General features: G+C 39.7%; 1 long non-coding RNA gene across 1 annotated transcript in view; it reads right to left on the reverse strand.

Moving 5' to 3' along the window:
• Nucleotides 1-6546, reverse strand: part of LOC125181993 (uncharacterized) — a 66124-nt gene extending 59578 nt beyond the window's left edge. Inside the window, exons 1-2 of the long non-coding RNA XR_007160790.2 lie at nt 6055-6546; nt 4577-4705 (exon numbers count right to left, since the gene is read on the reverse strand). This is a non-coding gene — a long non-coding RNA (uncharacterized lncRNA). The remainder of the gene's footprint in view (nt 1-4576; nt 4706-6054) is intronic.
• Nucleotides 6547-22137: the final 15591 nt, after the last annotated feature.

Below are 22137 nucleotides of genomic sequence, written 5' to 3' on the forward strand. Positions count from 1 at the left end.
CTGACATCAGCCATGAGAGAGAAGAATGACAAGCCAAAGAACTAGCTAGCTGGTTTTGTCTCCAAAGTTCATCCTCAATTATTCAAATATTTACCAACACTTTATTTAAAAATCTACCATCCAACTAGTTCTGTGCTCCATACAGTGAAAATCAGATTTGTAGAACACTGCAGAGAAGCAATACATCATCTTTATACCTGGTGACATGCTAAGCTTTGATCTTTCAGTCTGCCTTAGGCTAGGATCAGAAATAAGGGACCAAAGCCACAGCCTTTAGTTTCATGGACTGTTTTGATTCAAGTTATGGGGATACACTGATCCACTCAGTTAGTCACATCTTTTCATCTGTCTTCAGTGTCAGTTAGACAGAGATGAGAAAAAATATCTTTTAATTTTTTTGTCCAAATATCATTAAAACCCATCACTTGAAAAGTATCCTTAGAATAAAAATCAAATGTAAGATAAAAACCAAGAACAACTTAAGCTGGATCCACCACAGAAGAGGAAAAATAAGAAATTGCTCTTAAGTAAAGTGCTGTCCATCCATACAAAATTTTAACTGCCCATTCTGCGTATTTAAAACACACATTAAGAACTCGAGATTTCTTCACCAACAGAAGTCCCCATTGCCATTTGCCTATGGTCACTTTCCTTTATAACATGTACATGCATAGATTGCCTTGCAGACTTCCTGTGAACAACCTATGCCAAGCATCAGAGACTCAAGCCTAACATCTAGTTAAAATGATGTCTACAGTCATAGACCTGATTCTTTGCACAGTGAGTTCCAAAGCCCTTTTTTTCCTGATATTATTTACTATAACCTTGCTGTAAACTAGTTCAGACTGTCAGATACAATTCTCCCATTCAATCAATGGTCCTACACCAGCATCTTTAGAGTTTTCGCAGCAAGTGGGTGGAAAACAGAAGATGAATTTAGACAATGAAAATTAATTGAAACCCACCCAGCACAGAAACAACTGCATTTCTTGTAAGCCATGCTTTTCAGTTGCAAAACTTCTCCCGAAGCCTATGTGGACAGGTTTACTGGGAAAAACAAACCAAAACCAAACCAAAACAAAACAAACTCAACACTTCTGAGTAAATTTTCATGGACTTTAGTTGATATATGAATACTCTTCGCATTATAATTTTTCACTGCAGTTTCTGCTCCCAAATCTCTTAGGCCCATTTTCAAACTCTGCTGATTTATTATGATTGTGTATTCCATTACCAAAGAACATATATAAAAAGGCAGCAATACCAACAACCAAAGAAGTGTTTGCAAACTTAATCTCCTTTTTCTTAAAATCAGGCATTGCTATGACAACATACTACTACCACACTACAGCTCCAGCAATGCAGGAAACACTATTAATCTCTACAGTATTTTCCTCTATATTCTGCCATCAGATTTCCAATTTCCTGCCTTTCGTACTTTGAATCCTTGTGAATGTAATTCAGCTGGTGTTTTAATTTGCCCAGGTCTAATGTATTGTAACTCTTATTTTACGTCTTCACAGACAAAACACCAATCATAGTCTCCAATGGATGATCCTGAGGTCCTGTTTTGTACTACTATTGTAAACAACACATTTCAGCCCTTAGCAACATTAACCTCATTCAATAACCTCCCCCCTCCCTATCAGGTTTTCCAGTAGTCCCAATGACCCTTCGTTTGACTGCAGATTTCTTGTATATATATATATTTAACATTCTGCAAACTTAACTTGGTTTCTCGTGTTTCATTTACTACTTTTCCTTCTTGGAGTTTTTACACTTCACTAACATTTTCCTTATATTTTTTATATCTTTTTATTAACTTTCTTCTTCAATATCTTATACTTCAAATAAGCCAAGTCTTATTTATACTTCAAATACACTTCTTTATTTTTTATCAGTTAATTAAAAGACAAAAAAAGAACCCTTCTTCATCTCAGTATGCTTTTCCCACTTCTTTCACTAGATTCTCATAGTGTGGATCAGAGTACAGAAAGAACGTGTTTAGTTTAAAAACTGTTCCTTTGAAAACAGGGGTTTAAGAAAGGGTTTTGGAGAACAAAACTCATTTGGAGGTCCACCAAAAGCAACAGGTTAACAAATAGCAAACAAACATACAAACAAAACAAACATACTCTCAAAAAACTCAAGATACAATGGAGGAGACTAAAACGAAAATGAAGGCTGTCCATAAAAAGTCTCAGAGATGGGGAAAACAATGCCCTGAAAACAAGGAATCCAGGTTGCCACCTTTATGGAACTTATTTCAACTAGCTGAAGAGCTGACACCAAGTTAAAGGCAATTATAGAAATAAAGATAAAACACAGAAACACAACCACACCTTAGCAAAACAAAAGACAAAACAAACGTGCATTTTGAACTATTTAAAATATGTTTGATAAGTAACACAAACTATCTGCTGAGGTTCAGTCTCTAGCCCCCAGCTTCAATGCTCAGCCCCCATTCCCTTGTTGGTTTCTGTAGGGAACACAACAGTGAATTAACAAACTGTTTTAATGCACGATGTGGACGTCTGCCTATTAAGTATTAGACTGAAAACCAGCCCACACAGATTTCATGTAGGACATCAAACAGTCATTAAGGAAAAAGAGAATGCTCACTTCTTATTAAGATTTCCTGAACTACAATGAAAGAAATGTAATGGTTCTACAGCATATTAGCAATCTCTCACATCATCTAGTCCCCCTTAGTGACAGTTTTGGAAATATATCCTGTTCATACTACTTTATTAGTCTATATAAAACATGGGATTCGTCTGTTCCAGATAACTACTTACTGTTATTCTTAAACCCACTGTTTAATTAGTCTTTCAAGCTAAGATTCTTAATATTTTGCAAAGAAATCCTATGTTTAGATTATTTTATGCCCTGAGCAATACGAGGACACAACTTTTATGAGCAACATACATTCCTAATTACACTTCTTCCATCCTTGATTCTCATTACGTTATTATCTATATTCTGATACTGTTCAACTAGTCAACATACCCCAGGTATCCCAGGCTACAGAGGAAAAGCCTATTATAGATAAGCTGTAGGATCTTTTTTGCATTTTTTTTTTCCTTGAAGGTTCTGTAAGACAGTTAAAAAAAAAAAAAGAGCAGGGAAGCAACCCCACCTACAATAATACAGCTTTGATTTCTTCTGCTGAACAGAGCCAGTGACTCCAGAAGAACTGCCTACCTGAGGCCTCACATTCAGTTCAGACCAATTGCATTTTGAATTATTTGATATCCAACATGCCACATTCATAAGTGTAACCAGTTCAGGCACAACAGAATCTTATGCCAGTCCACCATCTGTCTTTTATAGGCTGAACTGCTTTTCATTTCACCAACAGCATATCCTAAAATGTATGTTAGAGATCTTGCACTGCTGATGGTTTTTAGGATATCCCCAAAATCTCTGCTTTCATCTTCTTCTGACTTTACAAAAAAAAACAGGCACTTTCTTATTACACATGGCTTAAGCGAATCCTCCAAAAGTTTTCTCAGAAGCTATCGTGTCTTTGCCAAATATGGTTTATACCTGGTCTGAGCTGTCTTTTCCCTCCAGTCCTACCTAACCTCCTCTTTCAGACTTTGCCACATTATATGCCTATGTTTCTAAGGAAGAGAAAAGAAAGGCCAGTGTAGAAACATCTGAGAATATTTTTTTTTTTTGCCCAGGAAGTCCAACCTATTGCACAGACATGTCTGTCTCCATTAGAATTGTTTGCTATCCATGTCATGACAACAGAGCAGGAGAAGAAGATACCACATTGTACTAAAATTCTAACCTGCCTCAGCCAGGCTGGAAGTCCCAATGATACAATGCAGGTTTGACAACACTGTCTGAACAAACGCTGCTTCTTGGATATCATCATAAGCTCTTACCCCAGCGCGCAAAATCATTAACAGCCTATTGTAATACCAGCTTTATTTAAGCAGACTTTTAGAGAGGTGGTAATGTGTTACATGAACCTCCAGTCAATAGTGACAAGACAGAGTTGGGACCCTCAGACCAGCAAGATGAATATACCATGGTAATAATTATCAAGACGATAAACAGAAAGTATCCAGGATTGTTCTATATGTGTTTAATTCATTTCTGACATGAGTAGGCTGGGAAAACAAATATACCATTTACTTACCTATACAAAGGTGCTTACTAAAAACTTGATAAATATAGCTATCTTAGCAGAAACTTTTATGACCCTTATTTCATTGATATGCCTGGAAACTCATTTACTAAATGAAATTGGTATAGAATACATTACATTTTCCTTTCCTTTCCCATAACATTTTCTTTTCTTTATTTAACCCCCCAAAAGGGGGGGAGGGGGTTAGGGAGAAGGGATGATTATAGAGCAAGAAAAAAGGAAATATGCTCTATATGGTTTTCAATCTACAGAGGAAGGGAAGACAAATTCATGTTTTCCTTCTGGCAAAATGTATTAATATAGGATGAAAATTCAATATAAATATCAAGTCTCTCTAAGACCGAAAGAAGAGATGTTAGTGCAAAAGGGGATTAAAGTACAGGTCCAATTAGAATCAAACAATAATTTTCTTACCTGGACAGGATCAGAAGGATGATCTCACTGTATGATGGCATCTTATTGCACCAGATGATAAAATGGTACAGTGCATTTCTCAGAGGGAAGACATTCATGTGTTGCTACACCTATTTCAGTTATGGTAACCTAGAATACAGAAACCAGCATCTCAGAAACTACCACTGGATTTCAAAGAAGAATATACCTTAAGAATAAGCAGCAAATAATTCCAGGCTTCCCCCTAAATCTCTATGTTTCCAACCAGCTGTTCATTCATTTGGTTCAGAGAAGCAAGTAGAACTGATGTGCTTTTACAAACATGCATTAATCTAAAATTTTAACTGAAATAAAACCACTCATGATATTTCTGGCAAATCTGTGCTCTGACACAAAACTAGTGCATCAATAATAGTCACTCTTATCTTATTATCCAGACTTCAGCACAAACCATGAAATTCAGAGTGACTTTTTAATACGTAAATAGTAAAATGCGAAGCATGTTTGTTTGGCTTTGTCTGTAGCATTGTGTGGACTTCACACATCCAGAGCAAATTGCTCAACTAGTAAAGCCTTTCTTGGAAGATAGCATGAAATCTCAGAAAAGGACTATGCTAGAGTCAGAAGCATTGAAGAAGACATTAATAGCAGTGGCGTCAGATGTCACTGCTTATATCCTAAAATTTTACACATTAATTACTTTATGCACTAGAGGCTATACGCAGTGTTCTCCAACATGGTGTTTTACAAATCATCCTTTCAAAATACTAAGCCTTTCCAATATATCTAGATTTTGTCCTGGGATTTCCATCAGTGTGTTACTCTGCTATTTCAAAAAATAAAATAAAAATAAATAAATAAATAAATAAAGCTAACTCCCTCAGTCAAAATTTTCAGCCTGTATCCACTCCTTGATCAAACTGCACTCTCACCAAAGTCAACAGCTGACTCTATGGGACAAAGGCTTCATAACATACAAGCACGGTATGTGCTATAAACTATATCAGCTTTGTTTTCATAGAATCACAGAATCAGAATATCCTGAGCTGGAAGGGACCCACAAGGATCATTGAGTCCAATTCCTGGCTCCACACAGGACCACCCAAAAATCAGCCCATGTGTCTGAGAGCATTGTCCAAACGGTTCTTGAACTCCCTCAGGCTCAGTGCCGTGACCACTGCCCTGGGGAGCCTGTCCCAGTGCCCGACCACCCTCTGGGTGCAGAACCTTTCCCTAACCCCCAGCCTGACCCTCCCCTGTCCCAGCTCCATGCCGTTCCCTCGGGTCCTGTCGCTGTCCCCAGAGAGCAGAGCTCAGCGCCTGCCCCTCCGCTCCCCTCGTGAGGGAGCTGCAGGCCGCCATGAGGCCTCCCCTCAGCCTGCTCTGCTCTGGGCTGAACAAACCAAGTGGCCTTGCCTGCTCCTCATGACTTGCCCTCCTGACCCCTCACAGTCTTTGTAGCCCTCCTTTGGACACTAATAGTTTAATGTCTTTCTTACATGATGGCTCCCAAAACTGCACACAGTGCTTGAGGTGAGGCCACGCCAGCAGAGCAGAGCAGGACAGTCCCTTCCCTCGACCAGCAGTGCTGTGCCTGAGGCACCCCAGGGTAGGGCTGGCCCTCCTGGCTGCCAGGGCACGCTGCTGGCTCATGTTCAATCAACTTGCTGTCAGCCAGAACCCCCAGATCCCTTTCTGTGGGGCTGCTCTCCAGCCTCTTGTCCCCCAGTCTGTACGTATAGCCAGGGCTGCCCCATCCCAGGTGCAGAATCTGGCAGTTACTCTTGTTGAACTTCATGAAGTTGGTGATTGCACAGCCCTCTAATTAGTCGAGATCTCTCTTCAGAGATCTTTCTCTGTTCTACCGTGTATACCTTTTTTTGCTTTCATCTGTTATTATCACATCCCTGATACTCAGCTGAATGGACAGCATGTATTCAAGCAGGGTTTCCTGTGGATGAATATGCTCCTGAATATGCAATGTGTGCTCTTTTACTGCTGGATCCTTTATTAAACTACCTGAATATTAGTGGCCCGAAATTGATATGATTAAGGTTTAATGAACTACTGATTAGCACTAATGAACACAACTGAACACACATTTTATTAAATGATTTGTCTCTTTTGAAATGAAAGTAATGTTGGGCCCATTAATAAAAATTATTTGGGTCATTTATGAGCAACTGTTGCACTCCTTGGAGAAAAAGGGTAGAAATCAGTCAGTCTGCAATCTTATTAGTGTTTCAGCAGGTCTAATGCATCAGTAGTCAGGGTTCACAAGCTCTATTTTCTAGGCTTTGTAAGGCCACAGAAAAACTTGGATAAGTTTATGAGTGTCTTTGACAGGACTGATACATCTTTATGACCTGGCAGGATCGGAAGTTATACAGCATTCAGGAGACTTTGTTCCCTAGTTCTAAGTAATAAAATGGACGTGACTGGGAGAAATAAAAAATAAAATAAAATAAAATAAAATAAAAATAAAATAGGGAAAGATAATTGCTTATTCATATGTTTGCATATTTGCTATATCTTCTTCTAGCCCAAACCATTTTGGAACCCAATTGTACTAATGACTGCTGATCTACCACAACACACAGCACTAGTTTACAAATAGTTCAAAGGTTTAAAGATGGAAATGGTATCCAACACACTTTACGGAAAGATGGAGGAAGCATAAATGAACAAATGTTCTCATTATGTGAGGGTAAGATGGAGATATTTGTCTTACAGAACAAAGACAAGTCATAAAATATCCGTAAGTACAAGTGATGAAAACATCACTTTTGGCTTAGTGTTTAGAACGCTATGTCCCATAGTATCCAAAATTATATGTTGAGTTATTAAGATATCATTCCAATTAACAAACAAGATTGTTCCCAAATAATTGCCCACTTCCTACATTAATTCAGTTTCCCCTAGAAGGATTTCTTTCCAATTATCCAATCAGATATCAAGGAGGAAGGAGTGACAAGAACACAGCCCAGGGCAGTCATCTTCAGACACTGCATTATCTGCTAACAGGTAACATAAATAGACACTGAAAGTCCAAGGACTGAAAAATTTGCTCTTTTTCTTTCTACTGCCATAAACACTAATGTTTGCAATTCCAACAGCACAACGACCCTGAAGTAAAATCAGTACGCTTCTACGTGAGTCCCCTGCCATCAATATGTGTAATATTTAAGGCCCTGGTGAGAAGGAGGAACCTTAAGGAAACCAGACACACACATGTTGCAGAGTTCATAGCATAGATAAAAATCAACTGGCACCTGTTGACTTAAAGGAGTCTTCTCTAGTGCAGAGTCATTATAGTTTTGAGATCAGTTATCCCTTTGTTAAACCAAGTTCTAACACTATCAAAAAGAACCCCATGAACACAGTCAGGGATTCAGAGAGTATTGTAATATAAACCCTCTGTATGTAAACAGCCAGATCCAATATCACTCATATATTAGGTAGAACGATTAATGTAGAAAAAATGTAGCACAAATGGAAAGACTAATGAGACCTTTACAAGATGATTTTCATGTAATTAAGTATAGTGGGCTAAATTCTGCTTCAAATTGTTCAAAAGTGGAACGAGAAGAATCCGCATGTACTTTAATAGAACTACTCTGCACCAAGAAGAGAGAAACTGCCGACAGAATTTGACCTATTGCCAGTAATGCCAGCTTAGCAAAGCAGCTATTTTTCTTTACCATATAACAAATTAAATGAATCTACAAAGTCTCAAAATAAATTTCTTAGAAACTTGAAAAGGTTGAATGCATAAAGTAGGAGGAAAAGACAGAGCACATAGAAGTGGACACAGCCTGACCCAAAGCCTAGGGAAATCACAAAGAACCTACCTAAGTGTTTCAGTCTTTAAGTTGTTATTATTGTTGAAGGGAGGATGTTGATGAGCACCTTTCCAATTGTATGAATAAACACCAAGGGAAGAGATTCTCCCTTTTGCTGTTAATTATGGTGTCGAAGAAGCACTGGGAGACTCTGCAAAGAGCTTCCCTTTGAACATAACTGAGGAAAACTGCCTAAGACCTCTATACGAGGGCTTCAAGCAATGAGACAGCTACACTAGGAGTTGGAAAGGCCTTAAAATTGCTGACAATAGGCACTGCTGCCACTTTTAAAAAGCTTTGTGCAGGGTTCAGCATGCACCAGTGATGAAGGTGGGACTTCAGACTCAGTCCTTAGCAGCAAGACCAGTTGTTCTCTGGATACGCAGTACCCTGAGCTGGTGGAAGGGGGTGGGGAGCAGGATGTGGCCCTCACTATCCATGAGGAAATGGTTGGCAACCTACTACAGCACTTAGATGTACGGAAGTCGACAGGACTGGATGGGATCCACCTGAAGGTGCTGAGAGAACTGGCGGAGGAGCTGGCCAAGCCGCTTTCCGTCATTTATTGGCAGTCCTGGCTATCAGGGGAGGTCCCAGTCGACTGGCGGCTAGCAAATGTGACGCCCATCTACAAGAAGGGCGGAAGGTAGACCCGGGGAACTATAGGCCTGTTAGTTTGACCTCAGTGCCAGAGAAGCTCATGGAGCAGATTATCTTGAGTGTCACCACACGGCACTTGCAGGGCAAGCAGGCGATCAGGCCCAGTCAGCATGGGTTTATGAAAGGCAGGTCCTGCTTGATGGACCTGATCTCCTTCTATGACAAAGTGACGCGCTTGGTGGATGAGGGAAAGGCTGTGGATGTGCTCTACCTTGACTTCTGTAAGGCTTTTGACACCGTTTCCCACAGCATTCTCCTTGAGAAACTGGCTGGTCTTGGCTTGGACTGGCATATGCTTCATTGGGTTAGAAACTGGCTGGATAGCTGGGCCCAAAGAGTCGTGGTGAATGGAGTCAAATCCAGTTGGAGGCCGGTCACTAGTGGAGTCCCCAGGGGCTCAGTACTGGGGCCAGTCCTCTTTAATATCTTTATCGATGATCTGGACGAGGGGGTTGAGTGCACCCTCAGTAAGTTTGCAGATGACACCAAGTTAGGTGCATGTGTTGATCTGCTCGAGGGTAGGAAGGCTCTGCAGGAGGATCAGGATAGGCTGGACCGATGGGCTGAGGCCAACTGTATGAAGTTCAACTAGGCCAAGTGTCAGGTCCTGCACCTGGGGCACAACAACCCCAAGCAGTGCTACAGGCTGGGAGAAGAGTGGCTGGAAAGCTGCCTGGCCGAGAAGGACCTGGGAGTATTGGTTGATAGTCGGCTGAATATGAGCCAGCAGTATGCTCAGGTGGCCAAGAAGGCCAACAGCATCCTGGCTGGCATAAGAAACAGTGTGGCCAGCAGGTCTAGGGAAGTGATTGTCCCCCTGTACTCGGCTCTGGTGAGGCCGCACCTCGAGTACTGTGTTCAGTTTTGGGCCCCTTGCTACAAGAAGGACGTGAAGGTGCTCGAGAGAGTCCAGAGAAGGGCGACAAAGCTGGTGAGGGGTCTGGAGAACAAGTCTTATGAGGAGCGGCTGAGGGAGCTGGGCTTGTTCAGCCTGGAGAAGAGGAGGCTCAGGGGCGACCTTAACGCTCTCTATAGGTACCTTAAAGGAGGCTGTAGAGAGGTAGGGGTTGGTCTATTCTCCCACGTGCCTGGTGACAGGACAAGGGGGAATGGGCTAAAGTTGCACCAGGGGAGGTTTAGGTTGGATATTAGGAAGAACTTCTTTACTGAAAGGGTTGTTAGGCATTGGAATGGGCTGCCCAGAGAGGTGGTTGAGTCACCATCCCTGGAGGTCTTTAAAAGGCCTTTAGATTTAGAGTTTAGTGATATGGTTTAGTGGAGGACTTGTTAGTGTTAGGTTAGAGGTTGGACTAGATGATCTTGGAGGTCTCTTCCAACCTAGATAATTCTGTGATTCTGTGAAAATCTCCCTGCAGAACTGTGATCTCCTGAATGTCTCCTGTTCATTCAAGGCTACTTCGTTTCCAGAATGACAGACTTAATAAGCAGAGAGTTTCTTCAATACCACCATGCACAATTTATGTTTAGCTTCTCATCTGTTCAAGCAGACAATCTTCCTAATTGTTTACAGAGAAAACATTAATTTTCACTTGTGGATCAAGACATCACTACTTTAAAGAGTACTAACCAAATTCAAACCCTGTTACAGAAGCCAGCTTTAATTAAAAAGAAGAAAATTAATACATGCTTTCAACTTGCACAAGTGTAACCCAGAGTAGATTACAGGGGAAGAGTGTTGTTTTTATTATTTAGGGTCTTCAACAAAACTACCACTACTAAAAATCACCTGAAATCATTAACTTAATAAGTGGTTTGTTGTGAAATTTAACTTAATTAACCAAGATATCACATGAACATATGTGGTTCAAACATTATTAATGGAAATAATGTCCACAGTATGTATACACTGTGGCCAAAAAGCACTGTTGGTTTTAAGAAACAGACATTATAAAACATTAACATGAGGGCAGGCATTTAGTATGTGATAAATTAGACATCCTAGGGTATTAAAAAACATTTGCTGTTTTGGAGCAACTATGAGAAACTTTTCTGATAATATACAGTTTTTGAACAGCCTATTACTATATACTACCAGTGCTTCTGATGGGCTTCTGCTTTGTTCCAAAACTAAAATTGTTTCTAAGACTACAGTCGTGCTTAAATTATGAAGAATATAACCCCAAACTAAGAAAGATTTTTAATAACACATCAAGACTTTTTACTCAGCCTTGTCCCTCAGAAAATTGTGTTGAAAGATGAAACAGTCACTTTTAAGGCTTATAACACCAAAGGGAGTGGCAGGATTTATGCATGTGAAACCACTGCTTAACAGGCTTGCTATCAACTTGGTATCAACAACATGGAGATGCCCATTATTTGGCAGAAAAAGGAAGTACATATTTCTCTGCAAAGAAAATTTTTGAATGATTATGTCTAGAAAATATTCCCTTGGACATGTAATAAGTACTAACCATCAGCAAGTCTATTTTTATTTAACTATGAATAAGTGAGGTTTGGTTTGTTTTTTTTTTTTTTAAGAAAAAAAATTAGAATCTGCTTCATTTTTAGAAAAGGTTTCTCAGGGGCTGAAAAACTGCGAAGACAAAACCAAAGGCTTAGGAATAAGGAATTAAAAAAAATAATAATAATTATGTCTTCATTTCTGAGGGCAAAAAATAAATTGTGGATTATCTCAGCATCTTATAAAAGATAAAACATTAAAGTTATGTACGTAAAACCATACATTATTCATGAACTGTAAAATGTGCATCCTTAACTAGTTATTCCCCCCAGAATGTAATTAAACCCGATGGCTCTTCTTTCAGGACATGTAAGAATAATAAACAGGACTGTTAAATAAAGAATTGAATTAAAGCTCCTGGTAAATTTATTTGACAATAATTTACATTAACAAGAAAAGAAAAAAGTTTCAGTTACTCATACAACTACATCTTAGAGTAACAGGTCCTGGAAATGACATGGCTAAATTTAACAGAAGTATGTCGTTTTCATTTAGTTAGATAAATCACATTTGAATTAAGTGTAAGTGGCTAGAAAAACTTGGTTAATTTGAATCTGGTTTGCTTTATGTTTTTGATAACAACACATCTCATATTATGATGTGAAACACTCAAGGTTGTTAAGATAATGTTCACTCCCACAGCAGATGAGTCAGCTCTTCAAACCTAATAATTATTATCCTCATTGATTCCTACTATCACTCAGCCCATGATGGGTCATTTGTGGCTTCCATTCTTCTGGACACAGCCATATGGCATCCCAGTGGGATCCAGGGCACTGACCCTGGGCTATTACAAGGGATACATGGTTGGCAGGCTAGACTACTGATTAAATATTAACCACAGCAGACACATTATTTCCACTCTGTTTTGAAATGAGTCTTTAATTAGAAAGAAAATAGCAGCAGCAAATGAAGTTTCATGCTTGTTGTCTGAAGTAAATATTTTGACCCATTGCCTGTGGTACAAGCTCAGAAAAGTCCCGTGAGACTTTCAGGCTGCCACTCAGATGATATAGAGGTGTCTTGGAATGTACGCAGCCATCAACCATCTAACATAGGTAAGGAAACTTAAATAAGGGAGATGTCTTAACTATCTGTATATAATACAACCATGTTTCTTGTATTTTTTCTCCATTCTAATTGTTTATCATCAATAAATTTCAGTTTGGATCTATTTAGAATCTAGGCCCCTAAATGTACACATGCAAACCCCATCCTTTCTTATGCAGCTATAGGGGCATTATTTCAAATCCATTTCTGCAAAAGGAAAGTTTCTTTCAGATTTCACAAGCACCAGGACTAGGTTTTGAAATACAGAAAATAGGTAAGCACTTTGTCATATATTCTTCTTTGAGTGAGAACACACATCTACAATAAGGCATCTCCTGAACTACTATCAAGACCAGATTTCCTGCTCACATATTCAGCAAACCTAGAAGCCTATCCATAAGTTGCCCTCTAGAGAGCATAGCATCCCCTTTACTGGGCACCTCCAGCAGCTCAGTACATTCTCCTGGTATCTTCAAACTCCTGATAAAAGAAAACCTCATTACTGTTTGTATACTGATCTCTGAAAGTAATTTTCTCTGAAAAAGAGACTGCACTCTAGAGGGTGCAGGATCCCACCTTTTATAGCAGGATGTTAGGCAGATAGGATATCATAAAACATGTCAAGGATCTTTGCTGGAAGAAGAGGAAGGTATAAAGAAAAACGATTTAAGAAAGTCACTGATAGTTGCTAACAACTGCTCATCTTCCATTCTTACTATCAAGCCAATGCTTAATAGTTTGGCCAAAGTGAAACCGGAAATAATTGCTGTTGCTAAAATCAATTGTAAGACACATGTAAAGACCACACAAAATTCAGACTCAAAGAGCATCTCACAGGCAGTCCATTCCTTCTTTCTGGACAGAGACTGAATTTTCTTTCTTTTTTTTTTCTTTTTTTTTTTTTTTTTCTCATTAGTAGTAAGCCAGTTTGTCTACTGCACAAACAAAGGCTCAACTCAGCATGTGACCTTCTGCAGAAAAGAGCTCCTATTGCTTTAAATGTTATCCCCCTGCATTGCAGAATAGGCAACTGGTAAGAAGCCTGTGTGGCATGTACTTCCCAAAATACAGATTGGGGCTTCAAGCTTTAATCAGCAAATGTGGGGCAAAATGAATATTAATGTAATAATCCATTATTGACAGCATCTCCATCAGCATATTCTGGTGACTCCCAGAGGTACCTGGGGAGACCTACACAGGCTTGATCTCGCTCTTACTCCTGACTTTGTTCTGTGCAACTCCATGCACTCTGCCGGTGTTAACTCCACAGTAGTGTGGGACAGAGGAAAGAAGCCATCCCTGTACTGGCTTGCAGGGTACAGCCAGCAGTTCATCTCCAGAGTGGATCCACCAGCTCTGATCTGCTCCTCTGTCTTTGCCTGGCTCCTGAGAAAACCGAATAAATGACCCAGGACAACCCAGTGCGGGTCTTTAGTCCCCTCTAGTGGCTAAACTGCTTCCACTGATCTGAGCTGCTGGCTGCCACCAAGTTAACTCCTATCTGGCTCAAGGCACACAGCTTTCATTTCAACACAGTTTATTCCTATAGAGGAACTATCCCAGAAATAAAATCCTATTATTTTATTATTAACTGGCTCATACTGTGTTGACAAAGGCTCTTAACAGACACCATCTCCAGAGCACAGCTGAAAAAAGATGCAGCATCACAGGCTTGGGTTGATACTTAATCTAAGCAAGCCGCTTTCTGAAAAGCAATTTGCTACCCATGAATGAACTATATTATGAAATTAGAAAACAATCAGTATGATTATTAAGAAGTGTAGAAGTGTTCCAAGACCTAGACATTTCCATGAATATTCCAGTCATCCAGCAACGCTAGGCTGAATTCCTTTAGGAGACTTTTTGTGTTGGGAAGGATTCTGCATAGGACAGGCTATTTTTCTCTTTAAATAAAGATACCTCCTTCCCTCACTTTTCTTTCAGCCACAAGAGACTTCAATTCTTCAGCTGGATCCAGGCCAAACTATGAGTCTCTTTGAAAAGCAGCACTGATTTCATTGAGACTCCAAATTGAAGTAAGTAGCATGGACTAATCTTGGGATTTTTATCATTGCAAGTCAAGCGGTAAATGGGCTTTCTACACAGCTCAACTCTAGGAGTTGGGAAATTATATGAGAAACTCTGATTTCTCCTACTCCTGGTCCTGCAAACCAGAGAGAAAACATTGAAAGCAACTCCTAAAGAAGTGGAAACAAATAAAAATGAAGTTTTGCTCCTTGAAAAAGAAGCAAACGTCATTAAGCTTTGGTTTGTGTCATTTTTATTGTTTGTATTTCAGAGAAATGTGGTTGACGAATGATCAGAATTATCAATACTTGATAGAGGGCCAGTTTTATTGTCAGCATCAACACTGCTGTAACTTGAACCAGAGAAATCACTGGCAGAAACAAGGTATCAGAAATTACTTTTGAGTTAGATGCACAGGCATTCTCAAACACCGCAAAAAAAAAAAAAAAAAAAAAGAGTAAGTTTTAGAATACATTGTGGACATATTCTGTTCCTGTATAAAACATCTTTGCCACCAGTGCTCTTTCTAGCAAAAGAAATGAAAATACTGGGGTGGAGGGGGAAGGGAAATCAGCTTCCAGGTGCATGCATAGCTCTCATTTAGCCCTCAGTAAACAAACTGAGTTTGTTACGGAGGAAGGCAGGCAATCTACAGCATCCCAGGCACTCTTCTCTCCAACCAGGCTGAAGATTATGTGTTTACATGGAGTATTACAGCACAGCAGTTTCCAAATGGCCTTGTAGTTCTTCACTGCTCTCAGCCTTTGGTGAGCATTTTTTCATTTTACACATTGTTCAGAACTTGCTACGGTGATTTCTAAAGTTATGTAATTGTGTCTCATGTGCTCATGTGAATGACTATTTCTTTGGCCTTATTTTTCCAGAAATTCTTCCAGCGTTGCTTTTCATGGCAACACTAGCACAGAAATAGCTGCATGGAAGTGGTAGAACTCTGCCCTTTTAGGTTCAGTGAAGATAGCCTTTTAACAAGCAGACTGTTTATTCTGACATTGCTACACGATACGTTGCTCTGCTGATTCTATTAGAACATGTTAGGTACTAATTTTACCTATCTACAGTTTCAAAAAAAGCAAAGACAACTTATTTGTCTCTTATATTTTAATGATACCTCATTTCCCTAGCACCCTGTTCAGCGTTAATAGTCCATATAAAAGCTCATTCTCATTATTAAAGCATAAAAGTAGAGGGAAAAAGACACAGAAGGGAAAGACTGCAAAATGGTCATTGCTCTGAGTCCCATATTCTAGATTTACCAGGTGTTTGACCAATCTGAATTTGATCAGCATGTTGCATTACTGAAGGTCTACAGAGAGAAATGATTATCTCGAAGCACTTTGCAAACATTGAGAGAATTCTACAGAAAGACACCCTTGTGAAGAAAGACGGATGATTCCTTATTTAATCAATGAGGGGAAAAATGAAGCACAGAAAGGTTAAATGACTCATCAAGGTCACACAGAAGAGGCTCATTCTGCTCACAATTAAACTTGCTTTAATGTTAACTGGAGTGAGTTTACACCAAATTCAAAGACAGAGTTGGCATCAAACCCATGTCTTGGATTAGCAGCACTGACTATTCCACCATTAAGGCATGCTTCTTTCCAAAACATGAATTACTTTTGGAAGGAAAATAATTTGTCTGCTTCCTAATCCAGATATGAATACCTTTCTGTGAGATATCCAAGTGATCTCATCCTGCATCCTCCACACACATACATACGCTGTATTAGGCAATGAAACATTTATGCCAGAACAACACAAGCTTGTATAAAACTACATAATTTATTACTGTTATTATTATTTTCCTAAACAGTAAAATAATGCTTCAGATACAGAAAAACTATTTCTTCAGGTCTGGTGAATAATGTTCTGTAAAGTAGCGAGAAGGCCTACAGTATAAAATGGAAAAGCACAGACCTGTTTGGCAATCGCAGTGTTTCATTCAGATCTTGTCACAAAAACTAAATTTGCATTTCAATGCAATATTTTTTGTCAATGAAAAGTTTGCCTTTTTTTTTTTTTTAAATATAGATATAAGTGAAGCACAACAGTTCATTTTAGGCTGAATGAAACACTCCAAGTTGACTCAGAGTGGCCTTTATGTTTGTTCGGTCTGATTTGCTGAAATGTTTCTGTTCTGAACCAAATTCTCACCTCTCCCTTTGATTTTACAGTTTGGCCACTGAACTGAAAAAATCCATTCATCACCTAATTTTATCATGATTTTACAGATGAGGAGCTAAAGCTCAGAGAAATCATGTGAATTTTTCAAGCCAGCACAAAGTCTGTGACAGAGAGAGTAATTGGATCAACCCTGCCAGACCTGTGCTAACACCATCATGCTTAGATCATCCTTTTTGTCTGTGCCAGTGTATCTGCAGCATTTTGTTTAGCTATGGAAGATGAATCAAACACATGAACTAAAATGAAATAGGCAGAAAAATGTGATCAAAACCACTTGCAGTTCCTCTGAAGGCATCAGTTAGGTTTAGGAAGGGAGGACGGAAAAAGAAAAGTATGTCTCTTTGCTCTATCCAAGAAGTTTGCCTTCTTCTGTCAGACACCCAAGATAGACATGATAAGAAACATCCAATTGCTCTTGCAGCATGCACCTGCCAAAGTAGAGCCGGTTCTTGCCCAGCTGGCATGAGGGAATGCACGTCCAACCATATGAAACCATGCATCCACCCAAAGGACGTTAGAATCATAGAATCATTAAGGTTGGAAAAGACCTCTAAGACCATCTGGTCCAACCATCACCCTACCACCAATGTCGCCCACTAAACCACATCCCTAAGCGCCAGGTCCAGCCTCTCCTTAAACACTCCCAGGGATGGTGACACCACCACTTCCCTGGGCAACCTGTCCCAGAGCCTGACTGCTCTTTCTGAGAAGAAATGTCTCCTCATTTCCAACCTGAACAAGAACTCCTCCCAAAGGTGATCAGCTATCCAGGTAACACAGTCAAACTGGAACAGGGACTTCTCTAGGTCTCTTTCTCTTACTGCTCTTGCTGTTATTTCTGCATCACTTTCTACTACAGACAAGATGTTTCAACTTCTCTCACTGCTGGAGAAAAAAGCCTTTAGGGACTTCTTTGCACTGGGACATGTCAGAGTTAATGTTCCACTGCTGCTCCTTGCCCCATTTCAAGCTAAGTTATTTGAGATTTCCCTGCGTTCCACACTTGTCTCAATGAAGTCAGTTATGAAACATAAAAGGAGAAACATCAGAGTCTCCTGAAACAACCTGGCAGCCTGCTGTAAGTCTAGTGACACTGCTCAAAAAGATGTCAATTGAAAGCAAATATACCTCAAACTCCCCAGCTGTACAGATTCCACTTACGCACATTACAAAGCATTAGGTGAACTACTGCTCCCCTTCCAGTCCTGTTTTCAGCAAACATTTAATTTGCAGAGCTATAGCTCTGGATAATGTGCTATTATGTTGGTTGTTCTTATTTAGGATTCGATCCAAATCACAACATTTGGAGCTCACATCAGCATACCCTGAAAAACTGGGTGTGCTTGTATGAGGAATGATTTAGATCAACATTTTTTCAAGTTCCCTTATCTGCTCCTACATTTAACCTGAGGTGAATTTTTGATCAGCTTCAGCTTTCACAAGTGCTTGGACCTAAGAACGTGGATTCAAGACTCAGCAAGGGACCTTGAGCAGTGCCAAAAAAGCCACACACTCAAAAATCGGTGACCTCCTGTATTGTGATTGCTCACAGTGTTGTCTTAGGTGGCTGGGCAACTAAAAAAGAATTGTAAGCTCACATTTGGGCACACGAACAAAGCAACAACCATTTAATCCTTCTCACCACATGCACAGCAACAGAAAGCACTTAGTCACATGCAGGTCACCTCCCTTGCTCTCAGAGGAGGAGTTTATAAAGGAGTGTATCTGTTTTGGTAACTTTGGTATCTTCCCTCTGGAAACACTAGAAGCTGTATTTTGGGTTTCTCCTCTTCTCTAATGGCATGACAGAGAAAGTAGGATGCAACAGATGAATCAAACACATGAACCAAGATTTATGGGCTGTCCTTTATGCATGTTTTTTGGGCATCTAACAATGACATCAAAAATTCTAGGTGGAAAACCACTTTAGTTATCTCCTAGAATTAACTAAATCAATAAATGTTTGTCTTTTAAGAAAAATACCATTTTGGTCCAAGATTCAATTATCACCTTTCTATCTGAAATACTACTATCTTTACTTTATAAGGCAACAATCTTAACAAAAGACAAGAGAGATAGTATTACGCTTACCATACTTCTTAAGCAGAATCTGAAGTATCATACTCTGGTTTTAAGATGAAGTGAGGTTGCCCACTATCTCTTCTATTTCCCTAGCTCCAAAGATAGTATTTCTCCTTTTGTAGCTGAGTTGGTTTTCCTGACCATGCAGTATTACCAGCTTGTTGAAGGTACTCTTAATGGTTTCATGATTGAGTCTCCCACTATTTGCCTAGCAGAATATGAACAAGACCCAACCCTGCAAATCCACCTGCAGATTATTAGGGTTCTGCATGAGTAAATTCACTGAAATAAGTCCACAAGTAGCTCTATTATAACATTTGCAGAACTGAAACTTAAGCTAGTAAATATTAAGTGTGCTGTTGGATTAGTTGTCTGTAGAGGAAAGCAACAAATATCTGTTTTACTAACATTAGCAAGACAAAAACCCTTGAAATAACCATCTGCAGCTTCCAAACACAGATACCTTAGTAGCGAAAGAAAAGAAGGTGTGACCACAACACCACCAAGCTGATCAGTAAGAAATAAAGAGGTTGTTACAAACACAGCCTTAGAAGTTGCTAGAAATTACAAATGATTACTCCTAATTGGATCTGCTCACGCCTCTCAGTGTGAAAGGGCAACAGAGGCAGCATATTGAGAAGCACAGAAAACACAAATGAACATAGCATGATGGAGATGAGGGGAACTGAAGTGGGAACAGGGTGATCCAGTTCCAGAATCTGACCATCAATCTGTATTATTTGAAAGTCCTGCATGTATATTCTATATGTAACATGCTATATACGGACAGAGGGTAGATTTAATTTAAATTGAGCCTTCTGAGACCTCCTGAGAATTCAGGAAAACTCAGTTTTTCAGGTTCCAAAAATATTATTTATGTCCCCACATAAGAATCATGAAAACTTAATTGCAGGAGCAAACAATATTTCCTATAGAAACCAGCTTGCACACAGAACAGATCCTCATAAAGACCAGGGCTAAAGCTGAATGGGTAACTTCTAGGTCAAACATTTCTAGTGCTTGATTGTGCAGCCTAAATAACATTCTTCTGATGTAAGAGATTTTATAACGATAATTAATGATGTAAGAATTACTATCATTACTGCTCTCAGTAGGTTGCTTCAGGAGAGTTTTTCAGAACTCAGGCTCTGAAGCTGAAGTGTAGGGTTTTTTTTCTTAGTTTCTTTTCATGCAAACTATGTCCCCAAAATGTCAGAGTTAACTGAACTGTCACAGAGTCAACTGAACTGTAGAGATCATAACAAAGGAAAAGAGAAATAAGGAGGCATAGGCAATAGAGAAGAAAAATTCACGTGGGTTAGAAAGGAGATAAAAAGCCTGTGAGGTGACAGAGGTGAATATTTTATCTGCCTCTTTAAATAATCATGTTTTACTAGGTATGGAGTCCTAATATGATAAGATAATGACATGTAAGTGAGACCGTAATAGCCAGGGTAGAGACAAGAGGGTAAGAGATGGGAAAACAGAAATCCTGGCAGTGCAGCACTGAGCCACTACTATTGGTGTCTGCTGGGCTCCAGACAAATGCTGGGCAATATAATCATATCAGTACCTGATGTTTTCAGCACCACTTTGTTATTTCACACACACAGAGCTGTGTTACTATCACAGTGTTGCTATATTGCTCTTTACTACCTTGTGTTCATGGCTATGGAACGACATCAAAAAAACATGAAAACATCAGACAGGTCAATTTACAAAGTCAAATAATGCCCCCATCCCCAATACTTCTTAAAATTAAAAGAAAAGAAAGAAAAAAAAAATCAACAAAAGCCACTACCAGTATTTCAGAGAATCACAGTATGGTTGAGATCCGAAGGGACCTCTGAAGACCATCTAGTCCAACCGCCATGGCGAGAGGGACCACCTAGAACACATTGCACAGGATGACATCCAGGCAGGTTTTGAATATCTCCAGAGAAAGAGACTCCACAACCTCTCAGATGGGAATGACCTAGCACATACTGTTTTAGAATTGCAAGTGCTAGGACAAAAAAGTGATTATATGAAATGCACGCACTTCAGTTTGGGTACAAAGGACAACAGTCCGAAACATAATAGAAACCACTGTTGAAGGGATATCGGACCATTACTCTTCAATTGTACAGAAACTTAAGAGAAAGGTGGAAGGGGAAACACAGACAATATGAAGTATGCTCACTAGCTCCAGCAGAGAAGAGTTGCAAACACATTTGCAAAATGGCCACTTGGAAATAACCATTGCTTGAACCTGCCAGATTTAAAGGGTCTATTCCAAATACACATCCCAGGCAAAGGTCTTCCTTCTTGATCACAATAGTCACTGGGGTAAATGTAGGTTGCACTCATTCAAATTCATTTCCCAAGGGAAAATTACTTTGTTGTTCTGGACAGAGTATTTCATGAAAAAAAAAAAAAAAGAGGGAAGGGGAGGGGAGGGGAGGGGAGGGGAGGGGAGGGGAGGGGAGGGGAGGGGAGGGGAGGGGAGGGGAGGGGAGGGATTGTGATTATCAGCAATAGTCTTTACATGTTTGTTTATGCATGGTCTCAGCTGTACAAACACCACTGATTCCATCAAAATTATTTTGCACAACCTTGTGCAAGGATGTGGAAAATTTAAGTTGCAGACTAGATACAATGGTTATTAGAGGAGCAAAAAATCTGTATATAGTTAAAACTGAGTCTGTTTCTGTGCTGTCTTTATCAACAACCTAGAACGGTTCTTCCATAACTTGTGATATGATAGGAACAGTTTAGGGTGCGGAATGTGCATTTCTTAAGATATAGTTTGACAGGTTGTAGAATCATAGAATATCCTAAATTGGAAGGGAACCACAGGGACTGAGTCTAGCTCCTGACTCTGCACAGGACAACCTAAGTGTTAAACCAGATATCTAAGAGTGCTATCCAAATGCTTCTTGAATACCAATGGGTTTGGGACCATGACCACTTCCCTGGGGAGCCTGTTCCAGTGCTTGACTACTTTCTCTGTGAATTGACTACTTTCTCTGTGAATAACTTTTTCCTAACATACAGTCTGACCTTCCCCTGATGCAGCTTTAAGTCATTTCATCACATCCTACCACTGGTCACCAGAGAGAAGAGGTCAGCAACTCCCTCTCCGCTCCCCCCTTCACAAGAAAGTTGTAGACAGCAATGAGGTCACCCCTCAGACTCCACATCTCTAAGCTGAACAAACCAAGTATCCTAAGATGCTCTTCAAAAGTCATGCC

Source organism: Anser cygnoides, chromosome 1 (genome assembly GCF_040182565.1).
Source record: "Anser cygnoides isolate HZ-2024a breed goose chromosome 1, Taihu_goose_T2T_genome, whole genome shotgun sequence".
Classification (NCBI taxonomy): domain Eukaryota; kingdom Metazoa; phylum Chordata; class Aves; order Anseriformes; family Anatidae; genus Anser; species Anser cygnoides.